Below are 24,787 nucleotides of genomic sequence, written 5' to 3' on the forward strand. Positions count from 1 at the left end.
TTCAGGATGGGGTTCCAACTCCTGTTTATCTTTGGCTGTTTCAGTGAATTTTTTTACTTATTACATTATCGTATTCAGAATCAAAATACTCTTTCATTAATTTTAAAATGTGTACTTTTCTCCCACCCTATATGTTGAAATACCTTAGTAAAAGTCTTATGAATCTGGAAACATTGTTAAGGGGCAATTGTATGTGGTGCTCAGGACTTGGTTGAGGTCTGTAGTGTTAAGTTTGCTAAAGATTGCTATGTGAATGTAAGGAAAATAACACTGCATGAGTATCCAGAGACCAGAGTTCACATCCAAACTGTCACTGCTGTTTTCTTATTGAAATAGGGGAATTTTGTAATTGTCTTCTGTTGTTCATTTTCTTTAATCTTACCATTTAGTTCTCTTATAATTAAAAAGAAAGTACACTATAGAAGTGGGAGTTTAGTCTAGAGGTTAAGACATCCATGTCCCACATCAGAGGGCTTGTGTTGATTTCCAGCTCCGGCTGCTGATTGCAGCTTCTGGCCAATGCAGACCCCGGATGATGGTTCAAGTAACTGTGTTCCTACCATCTATGTGGGAGACCTTCAGTGAGATCCTGGCTCCTGGCTCTGCCCCTGTCAATCATATAGGGATCGTGTTTCTTTTGAGGGATTTCCAGTATTTGAAGTGTTTATTTTTATTGCTTTGATCTAATATAGACTGAGACATTTTTTCCTATTGTATTTCTTTCATCATAATTATCTTTAAAGAGTTAGTTCTTACTGGATCAAATAAATTCCATTTGTCAAGGGTACAACCTAAATTAGAAATTTGTAAGTAATATGAAAGCATAAATTGTATTGTTTTAATATATAAAACTTCGGTACATCAAACATTCGTACTGGTGCTGGTTTTGCATTGCAAAGGGTTAACCTATCCATTTGAGAGGACTGCATCCAGTATCTGAGTAGTGATTCAACACTTGGCTGCTCTTCTTGTAATTTAGCATCCTACCAACGTGCCTGGGAAGGCAGTGGATTTGGCCTAAGTACTTTGGCCCCTGCCATCCACGTGGGACATCCACATGGAGTTCCTGGATCCTCGCTTCGTCTTCACAAACCTAGATGTTGTGAGTATTTGTGGAGCAAGCCAGTGAGTAGAAGATCTCTGTTTGACCTCTCTCTCTGTCACTCTATCTTTCAAATAAATGAATAAATAAACTTTTTAAAATTTGTATTTCTCAAGTCCATCACCCATTAGAACCAAAGTTTGAAAAGTATTTGTAGGGTCAGTATTGTGGCACAGTGGGTTTCTCAGCCTTTTGTGATGTTAGGAGTGCTGGTTTGAGTCCAGGCTGCTCTGCTTCTGATCCAGCTCCCTGATAATGTGCCTGGGATAACAGTGGAAGACAACCCATGTACTTGGTCTCCTGCCACCTATGAGGGAGATCTGAATGGGGTTCCCAGCTCCTGGCTTCTGCCTGCATAAGCACTTGGCAACCATCTCAGGAGTGAAGAAGCAGATGGAAGATCTCTCTCATTCTCACTGTCGCTCTGCCTTTCTAATAAATAAATAAGTACATAAATAAATCTGTAAAAGAAAAAAAAGCACTTTTAAAAGTACTTATGTATTTAAGTTATCAGATATTTCTATTTTGAACATTCCAGTGATATTAACATTGGCGTTTTGTCTTGATGTAGATATTGTTTCGGCATTTGCTTTCATCATGTTTGCTTAGAACTAATGGCGTAATCCAGGTCCTTTTGTTGCAAATCTTCTCTAGCAACCTTATTGAATAAGGGGTTTCTTAGGAGAATAGGGACAATCTGAAAGTTGTGACTCATGGAAAAGGTGGTCAAGATTCGATGTAGCTTTTTCCGCTTTTTGGAATCACAAGGCATTCACTTTTTCTTCTTCCCTACATTAATTTCATCCTCCTAATATTTTTTATCTGCAGATCCACTGTTTTGAACTATATGAGAAATACTTTGCCTTACTTTGCACACAATGTTGTGTGTGATCTAGCCTCAATTTTCTCCCTGACTTATTCTTGTTTTCCTATTGGCCCCTTCCATCTGTTCATCTGGCCTCCTTGCTGGTACTCCGGGAATGTGCCAGGCTGATTGTCATTAGTAGGAGTTCCCTTTGCCTGGAGCTCTTCTGCATTATAGGAAGATACTTGAAGAAGTTAACAGAAGGTGCCCATTATGAATAACTACACATAGATTGCTAAGTAAAATTTTGACTGAAATAAACTTATCTCTTCATTCCATTTTTCATGAACTTTTGAAATATTTCTGTATAGCTACTTGAATAAACATCTCTCACACTTTTTTAAGTCTTTGTTCAAATGTTACCTTCCCAAATTAAAACTGTGACTCATCCCCTGCCCATCCCAACAATCTTGACACAGCTGGTATTTTCTTTGTTTCATAGGATGTATCATGCCTTACATATTAAGCCTATAGATTTTTTATCTGCCACTCTCTGTAGATTGTGAGGCTCAAGAGTATAGATATCTGTCCCTTATTGCTAATGTGCCTCAATTTCTACCTAGCACTTAGCAGGCTCTCAACAAATTTTTGGTGAACTAACAAATGAACAATGAACAATGCCATCACTCTGTCCAGCTCCCCAGGACATTAGGAAAACAGGACACCACAAACTGGCATCTCAGTTTAAATATCAACACGAGCAATATGATTTATTCTGCCCAGAAAATACATATTTTTTTCTTACGTGTTCATATGTGGTTAAATCTGTTGAGGCCAACATAGCTGGATTTCCCGTCCCAGGCCCATTTTAAGATACCCACCCAGAAAACATTGTGAACAGAGGCATATTCTGAAACCTACAAGGGACCTTCAAAAAGTTCATGGAAATATGCATTATGAAAAATCTATGCATAAATTTTTACACCAAAAATAAACATTTTGATTCCACTTTTTTTTTCATGATATTGCTGAAATGCCCTCATATATTTTCAAAAGAGAATTTCCTCTCAAGCTCCACCCTCTTTCATCAAATTTCTTGTTTACAGATAATCCACCCCCCCCTCACTCCAAAGGATTATGTTTGACTTGAGGTATTGAAATGGAGAAGAGTACTCAAATAAATATTTTATGATGGTGGAAACAAAATAGATGGCACATTAAGGAACTTATGATAACTTAATTTCAGTAATGTATATATTGGATTGTATTTATTTCTAAGAAAGTTCTAAGAACCTTAAATGAATATTCACTTGAAAATTGAGTACTTGGGTACAAACTTTGTCCACCACAGTATGTGTTCTTGTTGGTCCTCAGTTTCTTCAAATGTAAAGTATAAAAGTTACACTAGATGAGCTTATCATTACACATATGATTCCATGATTTATATCAATCCTACAAAAGGGGAAAATAGTTCAAGCAATTTTATGTGCAAAAGAAATGAACCAAATAATTTGCTTGTTGACCTATTCCTTATTAGACATCTATTTTCTAAATGAGAGTTGTCATCCATCATCATCACTTTGCTATATGCTAAAATAAATCATAGCAACGGTACTGCCAGTACTTAGGAAACTGGTAAGTGTTAGCTTCATCAGGGGTATTTTTACTTTGCTGATGTTTATGCAGTTGGCATTGATGCAATTGACATTGGGCATAGTTAACTGATAATAATTAATGTAAAAAATGGAAGAGAAAATAAGCACAGGAAAAAGAGACAGTGGCAGGCATCATGATGCATCAGGCAAATCACCCATTCTGCTGCTTTAGTGTCAGTTTGCATCTCAGCTGCTCTGCTTCTAATCCAGCTCCTTGCTAACACACTAGGATAGGCAGCAGATGATAGCCCAAGTGCTTAGACTGCTACCAACCAAATGGGAGACAAGGATGAAGTTCCTGGTTTCACCTGGCCCAACCTTGGCTGCTGCAGCATTTAATGAGTGAATGCAGTTGGAAGATCTTGTGTGTGTGTCTCTCTCTCCCTCTCACCCTTCCTCTCCCTCCCCCAGTGCTGTACCTTTCAAATATCTTTTAAATGGATGTACATATTCTTAATTTTGACTTAAGCAATATTTTATCCAACATGGTCTCTTAATGTAAATATTGACAAATACATGTTGCCTTCCCAGCTACATTTTAAATTGTAATAGACTTCTAGGGCCGGCGCCAAGGCTCACTAGGCTAATCCTCTGCCTGTGGCGCCAGTACTCCGGGTTCTAGTCCGGTTGGGGTGCTGGTTCTGTCCTGGTTGCTCCTCTTCCAGGCCAGCTCTCTGCTGTGGCCCGGGAAGGCAGAGGAGGATGGCCCAAGTGCTTGGGCCCTGCACCCGCATGGGAGACCAGGAGGAAGCACCTGGCTCCTGGCTTCAGATCAGCACAGCGCGCTGGCCATAGCGGCCATTTGTGGGGTGAACCAACGGAAGGAAGACCTTTCCTCTGTCTCTCTCTCTCTCACTGTCTAATTCTGCCTGTCAAAAAAAAAGTTATAGACTTCTAAACATTACCCTCAAGAGGATGTTAATATGAATTTTGCAATTTAGTAACGATAGAATAATGTTACAGGAAGTAATCATAACTTCTCATGTATATAGAGAAAAATGTATATATTTATTTATTTATTTACAATGTATGTTTTCTATTCCTGGATAGTTAACTGCTGTAAACTAGGTTATCTGTGTATATTTTATATCATTTTAGCTAGTCTGTCAATAAATATGCACTAAGATCTGACTAGGTGCTACCCATACATGAATAATACAAAACTCTTACCTTCATAGAATTTTACCTCTGGTAGGTATGTCTGAACTGAAAGCAGATATTAACATTTTTAAAATATCTAGTAACCCTGAAGAACAAATGCATAATTAAACTTTTCCTTAACTAAATCCCAGAGAGGACAGTTTCTTGGAATTAACCATAGAGATGAAAGAAACAAGACTCACTAACCAAGGAAGCGTAAAAGGGGTTTAGAGGCATGGAGAACAGTAATCTCCGTGCTCCCCATTAACATGTAGAGTGCTCACATGCGTGCATTTCAGTTCATGGAGTTCAAATACGTTCACAGCAAGGTCAGATGATGTGATGCTTTTACTTGAAAGGCAAGAGTAAGCAGAGAGATTGTAATGATCATACAGAAGGGGGAAAATTCTTATCAATGGTTTAGTTTCTTTAATTTTAACTCTTAAAAATATCACTTTGGCAGGGTGTCCAGAATGTCCACTAAGAGCTTGAAAAGATCTGTTAAGGGTACTGCTGAATCCAGGTTTTGTTCACTGAAACACTAGCTGTATCCGATGGGCTTTTTCTTCAAAATAAAGGAAAGCAAGGAGTTTTCATCTCTTAAAACTAGTAGTTAATTATCACTGTAATTGGGAAGAAAATCTAAATTTAAAATTATTCGTTGCATATTTTTATTTCGTTTGAAAGACTGAGAGACAGAGACAGCAACAGAGATAGATGGAGAGATATCTTCCAACTGCTGGTTCACTCCCCAGATGCTCACACAACAACCAGGGCTGGATCATTACAAATCTAGGAACCCAGAGATCTATTCAGGTCTCCCTTGTAGATGGCAGGGACACACGCACTGGAGCCATCATCTGCTGCCTCCCATGGTGGGCACAGTCACGTAGCAGAGCAGCCAGAACTGAATCAGGAACACTGATATGGGATGTGAGTATCCTAGACATTGATTTAAGTGCCAAAGCACATGTAGCCCTTGAATATAATAAATATTCAGAAATATTTATAGTGTGTAAGACATGCCATGTGAATTATAGTATCTATACTATATGCCTCATAAAACAAAAGCTTGGAAAAATTTCTCTATTGTTTTATTATAATTCTTACTTCCAAATCTCTCTAACCTCCTCATGTCCATTGAAGAGCAATTACTTTCTACTTTTTGTGGCCTAAATTCAGTGTAGAGCAGAAGTGAGAAAGAGGTGGGCAAAAAAAACTCATATGAACTAAACTTCAAAGTAGTTCTGAGTACTACTCAGGAGAAGTAACTCAAGTTTGCATTTAGTTACATTATCACATATACTCTGATAAATTCAAAATCCAACGCTGTTCCTTTTTCCTCACCTTTCTCATTCTTTCTTCTGGATGGCTACTTTTTTTTTTTAAAGCTAGGTTTGTAATTTAAGAGGTGTCCTTTTTAAGTTTTCCCCAGGTTATTTTAATATGCTGATAAGGTTGAGACTCTATACAATTCCTTGTGCTCCATCACTAAACTTTAACAGAACATTCAACTTCCCTAAAAAACTAACATACCAACAAAAATAAGGCACATTCTCATCCTAAAACAATTTTGTCTGGCTTACATTAGGTAATTACTAGTAATGCTGCTGCTGCTGATTGTGGCGATATGATATTCTTGTTGATGGTGATGATGATGATGATGGCAACTATATATTTTTTAAAGATTTATCTTATTTATTTGAAAGGCAGAGTGACAGAGAGTAATTGACAGAAAGAGATCTTCAATTCATTGGTTCACTCTCCAAACAACCACAAAGGTTGGGGCAGGGCCGGGTTGAAGCCAGGAGCCAGGAACTCCATCCCCATCTCTCACGTAGGTATCGGGGCCCCAAGTACCAAAGTAGTTGGGTCATCTTCTGCTGCTTTCCCATGCATGTTAGGAAGGAGATAGATCAGAAACTGAGCAGCAAGACTTGAATCAGTGCTCCAATATGGGATGCCATTACTACAAGTAGTAGCTTAACCCACTGCAACACAGTCAGCGCCCAGAAATCATTATAACAATGGCATTGTCATGCTTATAGAAAAATTGACCTTTCTGCCTTTTGGGAAACATAAATCTTCAAGATCCAATTTAGTGAGCCTCCACAAGCATGTTTAAATTGTGCTTAAAAATTTTGCTTTTTCAAACATAATCCTAGCTGGAATAACAAAATATTAAAATATTAATTTAATATTTCTTCTTTCAATCTATCATACGTTATTTTACAGATTACCACTCACTAATGATTTTTAAATTTTCACTTATCATCAATGGGATACACAGAGCCAAATGCTTCCCACTGAGTGTGTTTCCCACCTAAAGTATGTGTGCACTTACATGTTGGTTGTAGTTTGGTAATTCTTTTCACATCTTTATTTTCCTCTTACTGTAGAAGATGACTATTGGAATGAAGCCCTTTTAGCAGACATGAGACCCCCAAGGAGCCTGGAGTGGTTTGGCAAAAATAAATCCCAAGCTTGCTGTTCAGTGGGGTTTTGCCAAGCCAACATAGCTCTAATTGCATTTCTTCACTGGTTAACCCATCCATCCCCCTCCTCAGGCCCGCCTCTCTTTTCTTTCCAATATCTTTCTGTTTACTGAAAAATATGTTACTATACTCTATGTTTACAATGAGTTTCAAAGGATATAGTCACCAAAAAATGTAGATTTTTTTTATTAGTAATAGCTTTCCAATGGAGACAATATCTACACAATAGGCCTGTGTGCTCATATTTTCAAAGATAAATGAACAATATCCAAACATGATCATCACATGTTAGTTTCCAGATACATTAGCATTTAGCATGAATTCTTGCTATATACTTATTCTGTAAAGACTAAAAGATAGGCATTAGTACCAACTCCCTGGGGTATGGTATTTTCAGCACTATTTCAATATGAAGAATCTCTTTTTTTATTTATAGCAGGTGTAATATAACCACAAGAGAAATATGAGAAATTAGAAATGCATGCAAAATTTTCATCAAGCCCTTTTGGCATGAAAATACGTTTGTACTTTTGCTGCTGAAATTTTCGGTAAATTTTTTTATCTTCCACTTTTTCCAGAATCTCTAAAATTTGTTCATTACTTCAATGCATTTTTTTTTCTTGAAAAGACCACATAATGTCAATAGTCTCTTCATTTTTCGGAGGTACTCATGCATGTTCATTCATATTCTTTGAGATAGAATGAGGATTTTAGTTTGCCGATTTTCTAGTTTGGGAATTCTGAGGTTCTGTGTGGTATGGTGAGTTACTATTCAAGAACTCTGTCCTTTTGAGGATTCAGGATCTGCTACCTTTCATCTTGATGATTTTAGAGGAGTGTATTACAAACCTTTATAAGCTTCAAATTGTGTGTTTGCAAAATGGGAATACCCTTCTGCTTGTTTTGAAGTTTGATGGAGATGATGTGAGTGGAGCACCTTTCACATGCTATTCAAAAACTTGCATCCACTCTGGTGGGGTAGGTATAAGGCTTACCACAAAACACACCAAACACCCGAGTAAGGGAAAGGATTTATTGACAGGGGAGATCCGACAGGTCAGAGGGAAGGGGCGAAGAAGAAAAGGAGGGCATGTGTACCGGAGCAGGTCCTGTTATACCTTTGCCAGAGAGTGGGCAGCGAATCCTATTAGGGTGGGGGTGGACCTGACACCTGTGATTGGGCCATGGCGCTTAGGACAGAAGTCTATTATGCAAGGTGGCCATGGGTGCCAGGGCCCAGAATGGCATCTGGGGCATAGATGGCGCCACAGATAAGACAGCACCATTTTACTGACAGTAGGTGATTCAGGTGACCTATTGCTAATGTTAGTGTCAGTATCAAAGGCAGTGCTTCAGATCTTTTGATGTTGCTGTCCCAGGTAAGCTGTGTAAAGCATATTTGTTGCTCTGTGCTGGTAAGTCTTTAAGAAGTGGCTGTGGAGAAAGGAAATGGAAGGATTCTGCCCTGAAATGTTTGCTGATTTCTGTGATGTAGATACACCCACTGTGCTGATTTCAAGCTACTGATACAACATTACTGAAGGTAGCTGGCAAGAGATGCACAGTAGCATATCATTATATGGTATTTCCACTATGTAAAGAAAATAGATATAAATAACTTCAAGAGCATAGATAATAGTGAAATGTAATAAAATAATCAGGAAGTGATGAATTGTATTATTACCTTCCTATTTTATATAACTTATTTAACTGATAATTCATGTAATTTAATTATTAATAGTAGTGATACTTAACAACTGGCTTACAAAATTCCTGAAAATGTAACTTTCTGCTTACACTAGCCACTATCATCAGGCTCCTTCATACCTCTGCCTATTTAGCCTGGTCCTTTGAAGTCAGCAATGTGAAATAGAATTAAAGCCAAGCAGTCCTCTAAGGACACAGAGCACTGACACAAAGGATAAGTAAATCATTTGTAATATGTGCAAACAGTCAAGTAAATGTAAATGGCATGGTGCTAAGTACTGAGGGTTTGTGGGTAAATACAATGAGACCCAAGGGAAATCAGCACTTCTCAACTAATTAGTTGAGGAAAGATCCCACTGGCCAGAGTGTGTCCCCAGGGAACTGGCCTTCTTGCCAAGACCCTTATGGAATATTCTGACCACCCTGCCCTGGAAGAGTTAAGGGCAGAGTACACAGCCTGTTTATTTAAACTGGTCTATCCCAAGGGAGTGTATTTTAGGGTAGTGACTCTTTCAGATGATATTTTAATTTGTTGCTTTAATGAATTTAATTTTTCTTGAGTTTGTATCACCCGAAGTTGTTTCATTTGTTTGTATCTTTACTTTGCCTTAAACTTGTGCTTGCATGTATATTAATCATGAATATTACACCTATTTATGTATCAATAAATGCAACCTAAAGAACTTATTTCAATTTTATTCTGGAAAATAATACTTATAAACATGGATGAATCTTGTTTGGATGTTCTAGAAATACATGAAGGCTAAGGGCATTTAAACCCTTCCATTTATCAGAAAATGGGATGTTGATTTTCATTCTTTAATTCCTCTGTGATATTTTCCTAGATCAAATTGGGCACTCAAACCACCTGTCTTCTGTGAAGATGTTGTCTAATTCCACATAAACATAATTTGTCTTTCCTGAGTGTAAGTTTGACCTCCCAGGGTTTCAAACTATATCCAGGCTGAGGTAATTGATGACCTTATTACTACTATTTGAGCTCTACTGGTGGCATGCTGAGACCTATTTCCTTAAGGCAGAAACCTAATGACCCACCCCTTCTAGCCTGAACTCCAGTGGAGATTTCAATCTCTTTGTAAATCATAATGAAAAAATAATAGTTACAAAATGATTTTGTAAAACAAAGGAAATATACATTTGCATATACCCATTTGTTTGACTGGTAAACTGTGGCAGTGACACTCACATGAAAGAGTTTAGAAACTTTCATCTTTACAATCTTTTCCAAATATTTATGAAACGTTTCTTTTTGCTCTGAGTAAGAAAGAGTGTATTCCTACTTTCTCTTTAATTGTAATTGCTTGCTAATTGTTCCCGATATTTTTAATGTTGGTTTGGTTTCATGGCAAGTAAGAATCTTTTTTTTTTTTTTTCGATTATATTCTTAGTTTCACTCCAAACTCTCTTTCCTTTTTGTATGTTCTAGTTTCCTAAAAAGTATGCAGGGTGCCTTTAAATTAAGTCTATGAGAAAAAAAATACAAACTCGTTCTTTTACTGAATCCCAATCACCACGTTCTTCAAGCCTCCGAAAGCCTTCCTTTCACAGGACTTTCAAGACTGTTGCCTCTGCCTGGAGTACTCCTTTCCCTTGGTGCTTTCCATGCTCGAACTGAATTTAGAAAATTAGTCCACATTCCTGTGTCTGATGCTTTTCCTTCACTATACTCATCACTCTTTGTAATTACTTATCTTTTGCATTCCCTTGTTTAGTGGTTTATTGTCTCATAACCACTGTTTCGTGTCAGGTCAGTCTCTATTCGTTCACATTCATATATCCAACACTAGATGCTGTATAATAAATAATTATTTTTTGACAAAATCATGGTTATAGTTGATAATGAATTGTATGCTTGAAAATTCCTAAGGAAGTAGAATTAAGTGTTCTGACTACAAAAAAATGATAAATATATGAGATCATGCATATATTAATTTGCTCAATTATGTACTTTCCACATTACATGCATATTTCAAAACAACTTTTTGTACATGATCAATATACAAATGTTCCATGACTTAAAAAAGAGTGAGTCAAAGTTGTCTAGAGAGACAGAATCAATGAGATATGTATACAGATACATGCAGGAGGTTAAGGTAATTTACTCAATGGATCATGGAAACTGAGAAGTCAGTCCCACCACAGGTCATCTGCACAGAGCAAATACCCTGGAATGACGATAGCATGGCCCAGTCCAAGTCAGAAAGTCTCAGAACCAGAGAATCTGAGGATAGAACTCTCAATTTGAGGCTGAAAGCTTGAATACCTGCAAGGGAGCCACTGGTCTAAATTCAGGATTCCAAAGTCCAGCAACGGATGTGAAGGTAGGAGTTAAGCCTGTCTCAACTCTCAGAGCAAGAGACAAATTTGCCTTCTGTATTTGCTCTATCCAGTACCCCAATTGATGGTAACGGCCCAGACTGATGCAGGGTCCTCTCATCTTCCCAGAGTCACATGCTAATCTCACTCGGAAACACCTTCATAGACATATCATGTTTCTAGATATCCCTTCATCCTGTCAAGTTAACACTTAAAATTAACAATTAGGTTACACCCTAATAAATGCTTTGTATGTTGAAGATATCACATTATAAAAATACATTTAATACACCCAAAATACTGAACACCACAGCTCAGTCTAGCCTACCATACAGAACATTTCCATTAGCCTTCAGTTGGGAAATGTAAAGCCTGTTTTATAATGAAGCATTGGATGTTGAGTACCTATATTCAAAAACACTGGCAATAGAGTAAACCTCAGGATCACTTGTTTATCTTCGTAGTTGTGGGGTTGATTGGGAGCTGTGTCCCATAGCTGCTACCTAGAATCCTAGAGAGTTACTGAAAATGACAAGCCTGGGGGAGAAGGGCAGCATGGTAGTGCAACTGGTTAACCCACCACTTGTCACAACATCAGCCTGTTGTCAGTGTGTCAGTTGAGTCTAGCCTTATCATCTTCCAATGCAGCTTCATGCAAATGCTCCTGGGAAGGTTGCAGATCTTGACTCAAGTGCTTGGGGCTTTTCCCAATCCATTAGCAAGGAGCTGGGTCAGAAGTGAAGCAACCAGGACATGAACCAGTCCTATATGAGATGTCGGCATAGCACATGGTAGCTTTACCTACTATGCCACAACGCTGGCCCCAACAATCAGGTTTAATTATAAATCTATAATATTTACCTCTTCTATTCTTTTCTTTTTTTTAAGATTTATTCATTTGAAAGTCAGAGACATAGAGGGAGTGAGAGATAGAGAGATCTTCCCTCTGCTGCTTCAGTTCCCAGGGGTCCTCAATGGCCTGGGCTGGGCTTGACCGAAAACAGGAGCCAGGAGCGTCTTCTGGGTCTCCCATGTGGGAGTACTTGGGAAGTACCTGGACCATCTTCTGCTGCTTCTCCCAGGTCATTATCAGGGAGCTGAATTGGAAGTAGAAGTGGAATAGTCAAGATATGAACTGGCATCCATATGGAATGTCTGTGTTACAGGCAGTAGCTTTACTAGTTACACCACAATGCCAGCTCAGACTTCTGATTTTCTCGAATTGGAAAAATGTGGAGCAGGTAATGTTTTCCTTTAGTTCTTTTTGTCATCAGCCGGCAATCACAGTAAGATTTGTGTTCCTCTTCTTTCTTACAAATTCCTATAGAATTGAGTGAAGAATTTTCTAGAATACAGTCCTCTGGCTGCATTACAGCATTTACCATACCATTTTCCCCAGGAAAACACTTTCTTCTGAAGGTTCTTTTTTTTTTTATTTCCTGACAATGTATTTTTCTTTAAACACTGCTATTCTACTTTATGACCCATTCCTAGTAGGTTGATTTTTCAGTTTTCTATTTCTTTAAATTTTCTTACTACTTACTATTAAATATAGCATATGTAAAAAGGAATGTATATAGTATGTGCCTAAATCTTAATAATAAATTTATGAATGATTAACCACAAATAAGTAAATGGGTTTCTATCTTCATTATTCAGATTGCTAGACAGAAAATTACCAACACATTTAAAACCTTCTCCGTGTCCTTTCCTTAATCTCAGGCACTTCTGTTTTGCATTTGTGTTCATTAATACCCCATATCCTGTATAATTTTACTATATTATGTATCCTAAAACATGCTTTAGTAAAACATGTTTACTTTTTAATCAGCCTTATAAAGGTATAACTTACATATAATAAAAGACTTCCAGTTTAACTTTATACTTTGATGAGTTTTGATTAAAATATTGAAATCATCACTATATAATCATCAGCAAAATCAAGATATAGGATATATCCTCACCATGGAAAGATCCCCTGAGTTTCTTTGCCAACAACCCTTTAATACAATCAAGGATGCTGACAACTTTTGATTAACTTTCTATCATTATGGTTTTGCCATACATAGACTACAGCATGCATGGACTAATTCTTCTGTGGTTTCTTTTCCTTAACATTATACATCTGAAAATCATTCATATTGCCTATCAGTAATAATATTTTAAATTGTTCAGTTCAATTCTAAATTTTTATATACTACAATTCATTTTTCAGTTTGTCTATTCATTAGTATTACTCAAGTACTTGTGCCATCATCTGTTGCCTTACAGAGTGTGCATCAGCAGGAAGCTCGTTTGGAACTGGAGGTGGGACGCAAATGCAGGCACTCTGCTAGGGGTTGGGGGAGTCCCAAAAGGCAGCCTAACCAGCTACACCACAACACCCATCCCTAGTGAGCTTTCAGGAATTTTTCTTTTCATAAAAGCTATCACATTCATTGTACAAACTTTCATATTCTCCCTTGAAAACATTGTGAACTTTAGCTGCATTGTAACTATATCTTATTTTCTTGGTATTTTGTTGTCTCCTCCCTCCTTTAAAAAAAAAAAAATAGTCTGGCTAGAGATTTATCAGTTTCATTGCCTCCTGTCTTTTGCTTCATTCATTTTTTGGGTTTCTGTTTTCAATTATGTTGATTGCTGTAAATATCTTTATTATTCTCTTTATTCTGCATACTTGTGTTTTAATTTGCTGCCAGTTTTATATTTTCCTGGTTTATTAACATGGAAGCTGAAGTCATTGCTTTTAGAATCTTTCCTTTTTTTAATGTAAACATTGTGTCTAAATGGTGTTTCCCTCTTCCCTAAATTCATATGTTGAAGTCATGACGCCACCTCTCACCCAGTACCTCGTAATAAGACTGTGTTTGGAGACAGGTTCCTTAAGGTAGAAACTAAATGAAATCATGTCATAGAGATGGGCTCTTGCCCAGTATGAGTGGTGTCCTCATAAGAGGCACACAGGCACAGGACGAAGGCCAGGTACCCATGAATGTGGTCATTTGCAAGCCAAGGAGAGAGGCCCCAGAACAAAACAGTCCTGTGGACAGCTCAGACTCCTAGCCTCTGAAACTGAGAAAGTAAACTTCCGTCAAGTAATCTACTTGGTTTGTGGTACTTTTTACGGCTGCCCTACCCAGTTAATACACATTATTTTAACTCTGTCTGCCACATTTTGATATGCTGTTTTTATTATATCTCAAAGTACTTTCTTTACATTGTATTTAATTCTTTGATACATAGTTTGTTAGACGTTTAGATACACAGACCCTTGTAATAACTTTTCTTTTGTTGATGTAAAGGTTTTGGGTTTTTTTGTTTGTTTTAGATATGGTCAAAGAACATGTATTGGACCAGCGCCGTGGCTCACTAGGCTAATCCTCCGCCTGCGGCGCCGGCACACCGGGTTCTAGTCCCAACTGGGGCTCCGGATTCTTTCCTGGTTGTTCCTCTTCCAGTTCAGCTCTCTGCTGTGGCCTGGGAAGGCAGTGGAGGATGGCCCAGGTGCTTGGGCCCTGCACCCTCATGGGAGACCAAGAAGAAGCACCTGGCTTGGCTTTGGATTGGCGCAGTGCGCCAGCCGCAGCTGCCATTTGGGGGTGAACTAACGGAAGGAAGACCCTTCTCTCTGTCTCTCTCTCACTGTCTAACTCTGCCTGTCAAAAAAAAAAAAAAAAAAAAAGAAGAAGAACATATATTCATATATTGTATGCCTTGCTTTATGGTACAGAAGTTAGTTTATCTTTGTCACTAATTTGTGTTTACTTGGCCATGATGTATATTTTCTTGCTGATGGGTCAAGTGTTTTGAAATTAGGTTAATTGATCGATATACTATATAAGTTTTCTCTATTATTACTTGATTTTTGAATATATTTATTACCAATCACTGAGAAAGGAACATTGAAATCTTGGTGTATATTTGTTAATGTATTTCTTTTATTTGTTCTACAAATTTATGCTTTGTTTGTGATTATTATTATTCTAATACTAGGTACATAAATTTGAAGGATTGTTGCGTCTTTTTGATGAACCATTTTCAGTATAATAGATCCTTCTTCACTTTTGTTTGATTTTCACTTTTGCTTTAAGATAACTTTATTTTTTCTAAGAGATTTATTTATTTATTTTGAAAGAGTTACAGAAAGAGAGAGAGAGAGAATCTTCCATCCACTGGTTCACTGCCCACATGGCAGTAACAGTGCTGGGCCAAGGCCAGGAATCAGGACCTTCATTTAATTCTCCCATGTAAATGGCAGGGCCCCAGACACATGGGCCATCCTCTGCTGCTTTTCCAAGACCATGACAGAGAGTTGGCTTAGAAGTGGTGTACCTGGGAAATGAACCGGCACCCATATGGGATGCCAGCAGCAGCTTAATCCACTTGCTACAAAGCTGGCCTCAATTATAATTTTCTGATATTAGCTTTTTCAGTTTCTTTCATTTAGTGGTTGTGTGGTGTTATGTTTTCTGACTTTTAACAAATATTGTTTTTATATCTAAAGCATGTCTTTGCATAAGCTTTGCATGTACTTTAGTCTCGCAATTTTTAATCCATTTTGAAAATATCTGTCCTTTACTTAGAATATCTTGCATTTAATACAATTGTTGAAATGGTTGTATTTAACTCTGGATTTTGCTATTTGCTTTGTATTTATACTATCTCTTGTTTATAACTTTCTTTTTCTCTCTTCTTTTGGATTATCTAAAATTCATAAAACACTAAATGTTTCATGGTTACATTTTATCTCCACTATTGGATTATTGTCTATACTTCCTTTTTTGGCATTTGTGGTTGCTACAGATTTAGCAAGATATATTTGTAGCCTACTGTAATTTACCATAACTACCATCACACCAACACATATAAAGTCTACTTCGAACCCTGCACTTCTCTTGTTCCTATCCTCTGTATTTCTTTTTCATATAATTTTCTTATAATTGTTATAAAGCCCAAAGTATATCATTATTAACTTTTTTAAACAGTGACTATCTTTCACAGGGATTAAATGAGAATAACATAATATTTTTGTTGCTTACTTAGTTATTATTAATGGTCCTCTGTATTTATTTCTGTAGATGCAAACTTTCATTTGGTATTATTTTCTTTTCCTGAAGAATTTCCTTTAATTTCTTGTAGTTTAGTTAGCTGGTGATAAAAATCCTTTTGTGTAATACAAAACTTTCTTTTGTGCTTTTTTTTAAATAAAAATAATTTATTTTTAAATTTGAGAGGCAGAAACACAGGGGAAAAGAGAGATTGAGAATGAGAATGAGAGGAAAAGAGGGAGAGAGAATGAATCTCATCTGCTGGTTCATCCTCCAAATGCCCTCAACAACCAGGACAAAAGACAAGGGTTGGGAATTCAACCAAGTCTCCCTTGCTGGTGGCAGGGATCCAGCTACTTGAGCAATTGCCTGCTGCCTCCAGAGTCTACATTATTGGAAAGCTGGAATCAAGAGCAGAGCCTAGATTCAAAGCAAACGTTCTGATATGGGATATGGGTATCCAAAGTTGTATCTTAACAGCTAGGCCAATGTCTGCCCTCCTGTACTAACTTTTGAAAGACATTTTGCTAAGTATTATATTCCTCCATATCCATCCCCATATTTAAAGATGGTTCTCCACTATCTTTAAGAAATAGTTTCAGGCAATAAGTCTGATTTTTAAAAATCATTTTCCTGTCTAAATTTCTTGTTTTCTGGATTCTCTTAAGGATTTTCTCTTTATCACTGACCTTTAAAAATTTAATTTTGATATGCTTTAAATAATTTTATTTTCATTTATCTTGCTTCAGTTTTGTGAAATTCTTGGAAATTGTGACATTATTTTTTATCAGATTTGGAGTGATTTTGATCATTATTTCTTCACATCTCTGCTATCTTCCAGTCTTCCTGGACTTTATGACTTTATTTTGGTTTTGATGTTCCTCATAATCTCTCTCCACCTCTATGCCAGTAAGCCGACATCCTAATCCCTTCAGTTTGAATATTGTGTATGATAAAGGACTTTACCCATGTGATTGTGAGGCCTGACATCCACTCACTGTTGATGGAATGAAAATGGAAGATGAAGCTATGAGTCAAACAATGTGTGTGGTCTCCAGAAACAGCAGGAGGCATCAAGGAGACAGAGTCTACCTGTGAGCATTTGGAAGACACGCAGGCCTGCCGAAACATTACTCTGTAGCTCAGTGAGGTCTAAGTAGGATGTCTAACACACAAAAATAAACTGTAAAATAATAAGCTTGTATTATTTAATCCATTAGATTTGTGGTAATTTGTCTAGTGACAATAGAAATCTAATAGAGCCCTATATTATGGTTATAATTTTTCAGTGTTCATTTTTCTTTTTGATTTGTTTTGAATAATTCCTATTACTGTGTGTTCAAGTTCAAATTGGTTCTTCATTCTTTCTTGTGGTCTCTGAGCAATTAATCTCATTAAATATATTCTGCACATATATACTTTTTTTTTTTGGACAGTGAGAGAGAGAGACAGAGAGAAAGGTCTTCCTTTGCCATTGGTTCACCCTCCATATATACTTTTTAAAAAAGATTTATTTATTTATTTATTTGAAAGGCATAATTACAGAGTGGCAGAGGCAGTGAGAGAGGGAGAGAGGGAAAGAGGGAGGTAAAGAGGTCTCCCATCCACTGATTCATTCCCCAAGGGCTGCAATGGCTAGAGGTGGGCCCATCCGACACCAGGAGCCAGGAGCTTATTACAGGTCTCTTACGTGGTTGCAGGGGCCCAAGGACTTGGGCCATCTTCCACTGCTTCCCCAGGCCACAGCAGAGAGCTGGATGGGAAATGGGGCAGCCGGGACATGAACCAGTGCCCACATGGGATGCCAGCACCTAAGGTGGCAGCTTTACTTGTTACGCTGCAGCGCCAGCCCTCACATATATACTTTTGTTCACCTTTAAATGATACAGTTAGTTGAGTGTTTCATGTTTTCATTCTCTTTTCTCACTAATCTCATTAATTATGTCCATGCTGTCCTTGATAGCCTATTGTGAAATGTGTGACAGTTGTTTTAAATTTCTTGTCTCTTAATTCTATCCTTTCTCTAAACTTTGTTTAACTGATATTTCCCACTTTTGTGCTTAGTAATATTTTTGGATGCCAGGCATTCTGAAATTTATGTTGCTGGGTGCTGAATGTTTTAATATTCCTTTGAAGGCTGTTAGGTTGTCCTCTGGCACACAGTTAAGTTACAAGGTGAACTCATTTGATCATTCTGAAGTTTTCTTAAAAATCTTTGTTAGAGAAAGAGCAGGGCAGCATATAGCCAAGGCTGATATAGCCACTGAGGGAAATCCCTTCTGAGGGTTCTGAGCATTGTTTAATTTTTTATGAGGTTTCTCTGGCTGGTGATAACTTCCTCTGTTCCCAGCACTCGGTTGATGCCAGGAATCATTAGGTCTGCCACTGTCTCATGGGATTTTGTGCCATGCATGACCAGATCAGTTAGATCTCAGGAGATTTGCTTCTTTTTAGTTCTATCAGGTCCATTATTTTTCTCCACAACTTTTGCTACTTCAGCCTCCTGAACTCTTACATCCGTTTCCTTACCACCAGGCCTTGTTTCATTTTCTCCTCCTTATGATGTGGTCTGGAAATGCAATTCTGGCCAATTGTGTGTCTCACCTTATTTTTTATTTTCACTCAGGAACCATAGTTCTGTGCACCCACTTGTCAAATACCTGAAAACAGTTTCATATATCTTATACTTTTTTAGTTTTTTTTTTCTCTTTTTAATGATAGAATGGTAAATCTCATTGCAGGGAAGTCTTGGACAAAAGTGAAAAGCTGTTTCTCTTTTGTCCTTTACTTTGAACGGTAAAAGAAAGGAATCACTGTATACATTTTTCCTCTCTTTCTTTTTATTCAATATTATGTTTAGAGATTCACACATGTTGTTCCACTAAGCTACACTTTATGTGTTTCTTCCTTCCACAGTGTTCTACTGTATGAATAGATTAGCAATTACCATTGTATTATTATTAATACATAATTATAGATGGCTCCCCCATCTATAAACTGCTTCTTTGGACATTAATAAAATGTCTGCCAACAACTAAGAATTTCATTTAGATAGATAAACATAGATAATATTATAGGTAATAGGTAGCAAGCAATTACATGAAAAATACCAAGAATGCAGTTCTAGCATTTTAGTGGGTATTGCTAAATTGGTTTCCAACATGACTACCAACTCTCTTGCAGTGTCCACATTTTGATTTGTCAGACTTTTACTTTTTTTTTTTTTTTTTTTTGACAGGCAGAGTGGACAGTGAGAGAGAGACAGAGAGAAAGGTCTTTCTTTGCCGTTGGTTCACCCTCCAATGGCCGCCGCGGCCGGCACACTGTGGCCAGCGCACCGCGCTGATCCGAAGCCAGCAGCCAGGTGCTTCTCCTGGTCTCCCATGTGGGTACAGGGTCCAAGCACTTGGGCCATCCTCCACTACACTCCCGGGCCACAGCAGAGAGCTGGCCTGGAAGAGGGGCAACCGGGACAGAATCCGGCGCCCCGACTGGGACTAGAACCTGATGTGCTGGCGCCACAGGTGGAGGATTAGCCTATTGAGCAGTGGCGCCGGCTGACTTTTACATTTTTTTAAAAAAAGCTTTTTGGGGGCCGGTGCCATGACTCACTTGGCTAATCCTCCGCCTGCAGTGCCGGCATCCCATATGGGCCTCAGGTTCTAGTCCCGGTTGCTTCTCTTCCAGTCCAGCTCTCTGCTGTGGCCCAGGAGGGCAGTGGAGGATGGCCCACGTGCTTGGGCACCTGCACCCGCGTGGGAGACCAGGAAGAAGCACCTGGCTCCCGGCTTCGGGTCGGTGTAGCTCCAGCCGTGGCGGCCATTTGGGGGGTGAATCAACGGAAGGAAGACCTTTCTCTCTGTCTCTCCCTCTCACTGTCTGTAACTCTACCTGTCAAATAAATAAATAAAAAATCTTTAAAAAAGTTTTTTGTTTTAACAGGCAAAGTAACAGAGAGGGAGAGAAAAAGAGACAGAAAAGGATCTTTCATTCACCGGTTTACTTGCCAAAGGGCTACAATGACTTTGGCTGGTTCAGGCCAATTCCAGAAGTCGGGCACTCCACCCAGGTCTCACACAGGGGTGGCAAAGGTACAAACACTTGGGTTATCCTCTGATGCCTTCTTAGGCACATTGGCAGAGAGTTGGATTGGAAGCAGAGTAGCTGGGACTGGAACCAGCACTCAGATTTGTCATGCCAGTATTGCAAGTGGCAATTTAACTCACTGCACCACAAAACTGGCTCTAGACCTTTAGACTTTCGATATGAAAGTGCAGAAATTGAAGACCATTTGTTCTGACAGCTGTGTTTGAGTATCTTTGGTTATTAATGACATTAAGCACCATTTCATGTATTCATTGATTATTTTTGTTTCTTCTGTGAAATGTCTTTTCTTATTTTTGTCATTTTTCTAACAAATAAGCTCATTTTCTTATTAATATGGAGGCATATTCAGGGTACTATCCATTTTCTGTTGTTATTGAAATAATCTCATTTTCTGTGGTAATTTTAAAAAATCTTTTGATAATAAATTTGATAAACAGAAGTGCTCAATTTTATTGTAGTACAATTTTTATAAACAGTCCCATAATTTGTTTTTGTTTTTGTTTTTGACAGGCAGAGTGGACAGTGAAAGAGACAGAACAGTCCCATAATTTTAAGGATTTGTGTTTTACTAAAGAGATTATTTTTAGCTGAAGTTCATAATACACTATTTTGTATATATTTTGAAATATTACTTATAAATCATTTGTATTATATGAAATTTAATTAATTAATCAACTATTAATCATTACATCTTATTTATGAGGCAAAAGTTCACTTGCATTTTCCATTGTACATTTTCCATCATTTCTACTGGATTTGCTATTGTAACTCTATTACACATGTGTTACAATGTGTGTGTGTGTATATATATATATATATATGTGTGTGTCTGTGTGTACTGAAAATTGAGCAAAACAACCTGCATAAAAATATATGCAATTAGGTATATGATTTATTTTGTGAAGTTTGTGCCTGGTATCATAGTCTTTTTTTTAAGACTTAATTATTACTTATTTGGAAATCAGAGTTACAGAGAGAGGGAGAGACAGAAGAGATCTTTCACCTGCTGGTTCACTCCCTAGATGACCCATATTGTTCTGGGTTGGGGTGATCTGAAGCCAGGAGACAGGAGCTTCTTCTGGGTCTCCCACATGAGTGCAGAGGCCCAAGCACTGGATCATCTTCCGTTGCTTTTCCCAGGCCATTACAGGAAGCCAGATTGGAAGTGGAGCAGCCAGGATCCCAATTGGGACTCATAAAGACTTTCCAGGTTGTTGCTCCCCGTCTTCGTGGAGGAACGACACAGGACCCTGCGTTGTTCTTTTGTCTGCTCGGCCCTCCCCGGGTTTGCTGCTGGTTCTTCCCGGGTTGGCTACCGTCCCTTCCACCTCCGTGGAAGGGCGGTTCCCCCTGCCACTTTCCCCACTTCCGTGGGGGAGCGGCACACTGCCGGCCGGCTCTCTCGGGGGCTGCTCAGGTGTTCCTTCAGATAGATGTTCCTGGTGCATGTCGTCTCTCTCCTCCTTTATAGTCCTCTTCCACCAATCCCAACTCTGCTACCCACACGCCGAGTACGCTGCTCTCCTCCAATCAGGAGCAAGTCCTACAGTTTATTGGTTGAACTGGAGGCAGCTGTGTAGAAGCTGTTTCCTCCTCTCCCAGTGCCATATTGTGGGAGAGCAGATGCATAGAATAAGTCTTAATTCCAGTAACTTAGTCTAGTCCGAGTTGCTCCCAGTTGCTCCCCACACCAGGTATTATAAACAGTGACTGTGTGCATTGACGTTACATTCAGCAACGTGTGATAGAAAATCCAAAATGGCACTTTAAACAAGATATAAAAGCATGTATTCCATATGTAAAATATAACTGGAGATGTATGTACCAGAACTTATATCTCAGTGCATTTAATCCTCATGATCAAAGACAACCACCAGAGCTCCAAGCTTTAGATCCACATTCCAGCCTGTAGAAAGGAGGCCAAGTTCTAGAAGGATAAACTCTCCAAGACACTAGTTAGAAGTTTCAAAAGCAGCTGATTATGTTGATTGTATAAAACTTAGAAAAAGGCGACAGGGAAATATAATCTTTGTCTGCAAAGCCACATGCTCAACTAAAAATTATACATGCTATTACTAAACAAATGACAATATTATAAAGCCAACAGCCTCTGTCCCTTGTTCTTTCATTTAATTGAATTATCTAAATATTGGCAAATTACTATACCCTAAAAACTGTAATCAGCTAATGGCTGACAGAAACAAGTTTATAAATGCCAGCCTCCCTTGCTAGATGGTGGGTAAGTCTGATGCTTATTACTCAGACTGCTAGAGTTTCTCACTGGAATTGAACAACTTGTTGGATAACACATGTTCTAGTGACGGCCTTCTCTTCCCTGTGTCTTCCCCTGGTGTCTCTGCAAGTAATCACCTCCTAGATCTTCCCTCTCCCTGAAAATAAAAAGGGCACTTCAAAAAATTCATGGAAAATAGAATTAAAATATGTTCTTTAGGTACAAAAATTTTGAAATTCATGCAAGTTAGAAGCCTAAAAACTCATGAAAAATGCAAATTATGAAAAATATTTTATAGAATTTATTTATAGAATTTTGGTACCAAAAAAGCTTGGTCTTTCAATTTCATTCTACTTGAACTTTTTAAACTTCCCTCTTATGTATATAAGAGAACAGATAATCTTTTATTTTATAGAAATTACATAAAATATATAGAAATTACACTTCTAAAATATTTAACATATGCTATATACATAATTTCTCCTGGAAAAATCATCTTTACAGCTCAACTTTTGGAAAATGAGTAGCAACTTTAAGAATTATTACTTCAGCAAGTATCCTGTACTCATAATAGACTTAAAGAAAATCTCTGTGCTTTCAAGTCTTTTCAGATGGATTTATTATTATTTTTCCATAGGTCAGGTATAGGCCCATCTAAGTGGATTTATAATAGATAATTAATTTCTTAGTAAAATGCTTAAAACAAAGTGACATTAACACCCAGAGGATTTTAGTAATCATGGCTGGAGTGAAGCTGGTGATTTATAGCAAAGAACATTCCACTCATTAATGTACTCACAGCAAAAACAACCATCTCTTAACATGGGCATACTTTGTAGCTCACTGGCTTCTCCTGTGGCTCTGTTAAACACGGAAATCTTAAATGGGTTTATTGACTTTTCCCAACCCACATCAGCATACCTCTCTTCTAAATAGCTGATCCTAGGGGCTGCTGTATTCCATTGTTAGCAACACTCACTAAAATCAGTAATAGAACAGTGGGAGTAAAATCACAGAGGGGTATAAAAGCTAGCACACTAAAATATTAAAACCCTACTGTGAAAAGCTTTCCATGATATTTTTTCTATATCAAAATGTGTTTTAAACACTTTTTGAATATTATTATAATTAACTAGAATGGCTTTGTAAGCAGTTCCTTTTGTAAGAGAAAAACCTACCATCACTTAGAGGTTACTAGTTTTTGACACTGAGCTCTTAAGTGGATAATTATATTTATTGAGAGGTGATGCTCACTTGACCACTTGGTGTTTTGTTTCGGGCAAAGGGGAAACAAGGCAGGTGAAGTGTTTTTATTTATAATGTAACAGATATTGCTATTGTGATTCCATTTCTCAGGCATAGTTGGTTAACTAAATCTTTATTTCCAGAAACTGAAATGTTCTTCTCTTCCCTGTTCTTGGGAAATTAAAAGCTTCTACCTTAGAAAAGTGAGTGATACATTATCCCCTCTCTCTAAATTGAAGCCATTTGGAGCTATTTGCATCTTGTAGAAACCTACAGCTGAGTGCTCTGCTTAGAGGTGTAATGAGTGGTTGTCACAACACACTGGAGGTGGCCCCATAACAAAATGATCCCCTGTCAATCCCCTCACAGGAAATGCTTTGGCAACCTGTAATTCGGCCCCAGTATTAACATCCTGCCTGGGTTTTGTTAAATGGCACTTTCTAGGAAGTAGATCTGTGGAACTTGTGTTTAATAATGTTTTAAGAGGAATATTTGATGGAAGTTTTAGAAAGCATCACATGGGGTTAACAGTGATTTGTCATTTGTTTCTAATTAAAGGACCTAATCTCTTATCACTGAAGCAGTCTTTTTTTATACGAAAGGCACAGATGTGAATGGAAACATATTAATGAGATGTCATACTACATAGTCATTTAGTGTTTTGTTTAACTTAAACATAGCAGAAAATGTGTGTCTAAGTAGACACATGTAATGACATCCTGATAGAATTATAATTTTCTGCATTTGCATAGTCTTCAGTAAAATTCACACTAGATTCACCTTGCGTTGCTAATTTCGGTTCCCAAATCTGCATTTTAGGAAAATTAAAGAAAAGTCAGATGTGAAGTACTATGGGACTAGAAAGGGTTTACTGTTCATTCCTTCAAATTAAAACTAGAATTGTAATTTAAAT

Source organism: Oryctolagus cuniculus, chromosome 3, assembly GCF_964237555.1.
Source record: "Oryctolagus cuniculus chromosome 3, mOryCun1.1, whole genome shotgun sequence".
In the NCBI taxonomy this organism is placed as follows: domain Eukaryota; kingdom Metazoa; phylum Chordata; class Mammalia; order Lagomorpha; family Leporidae; genus Oryctolagus; species Oryctolagus cuniculus.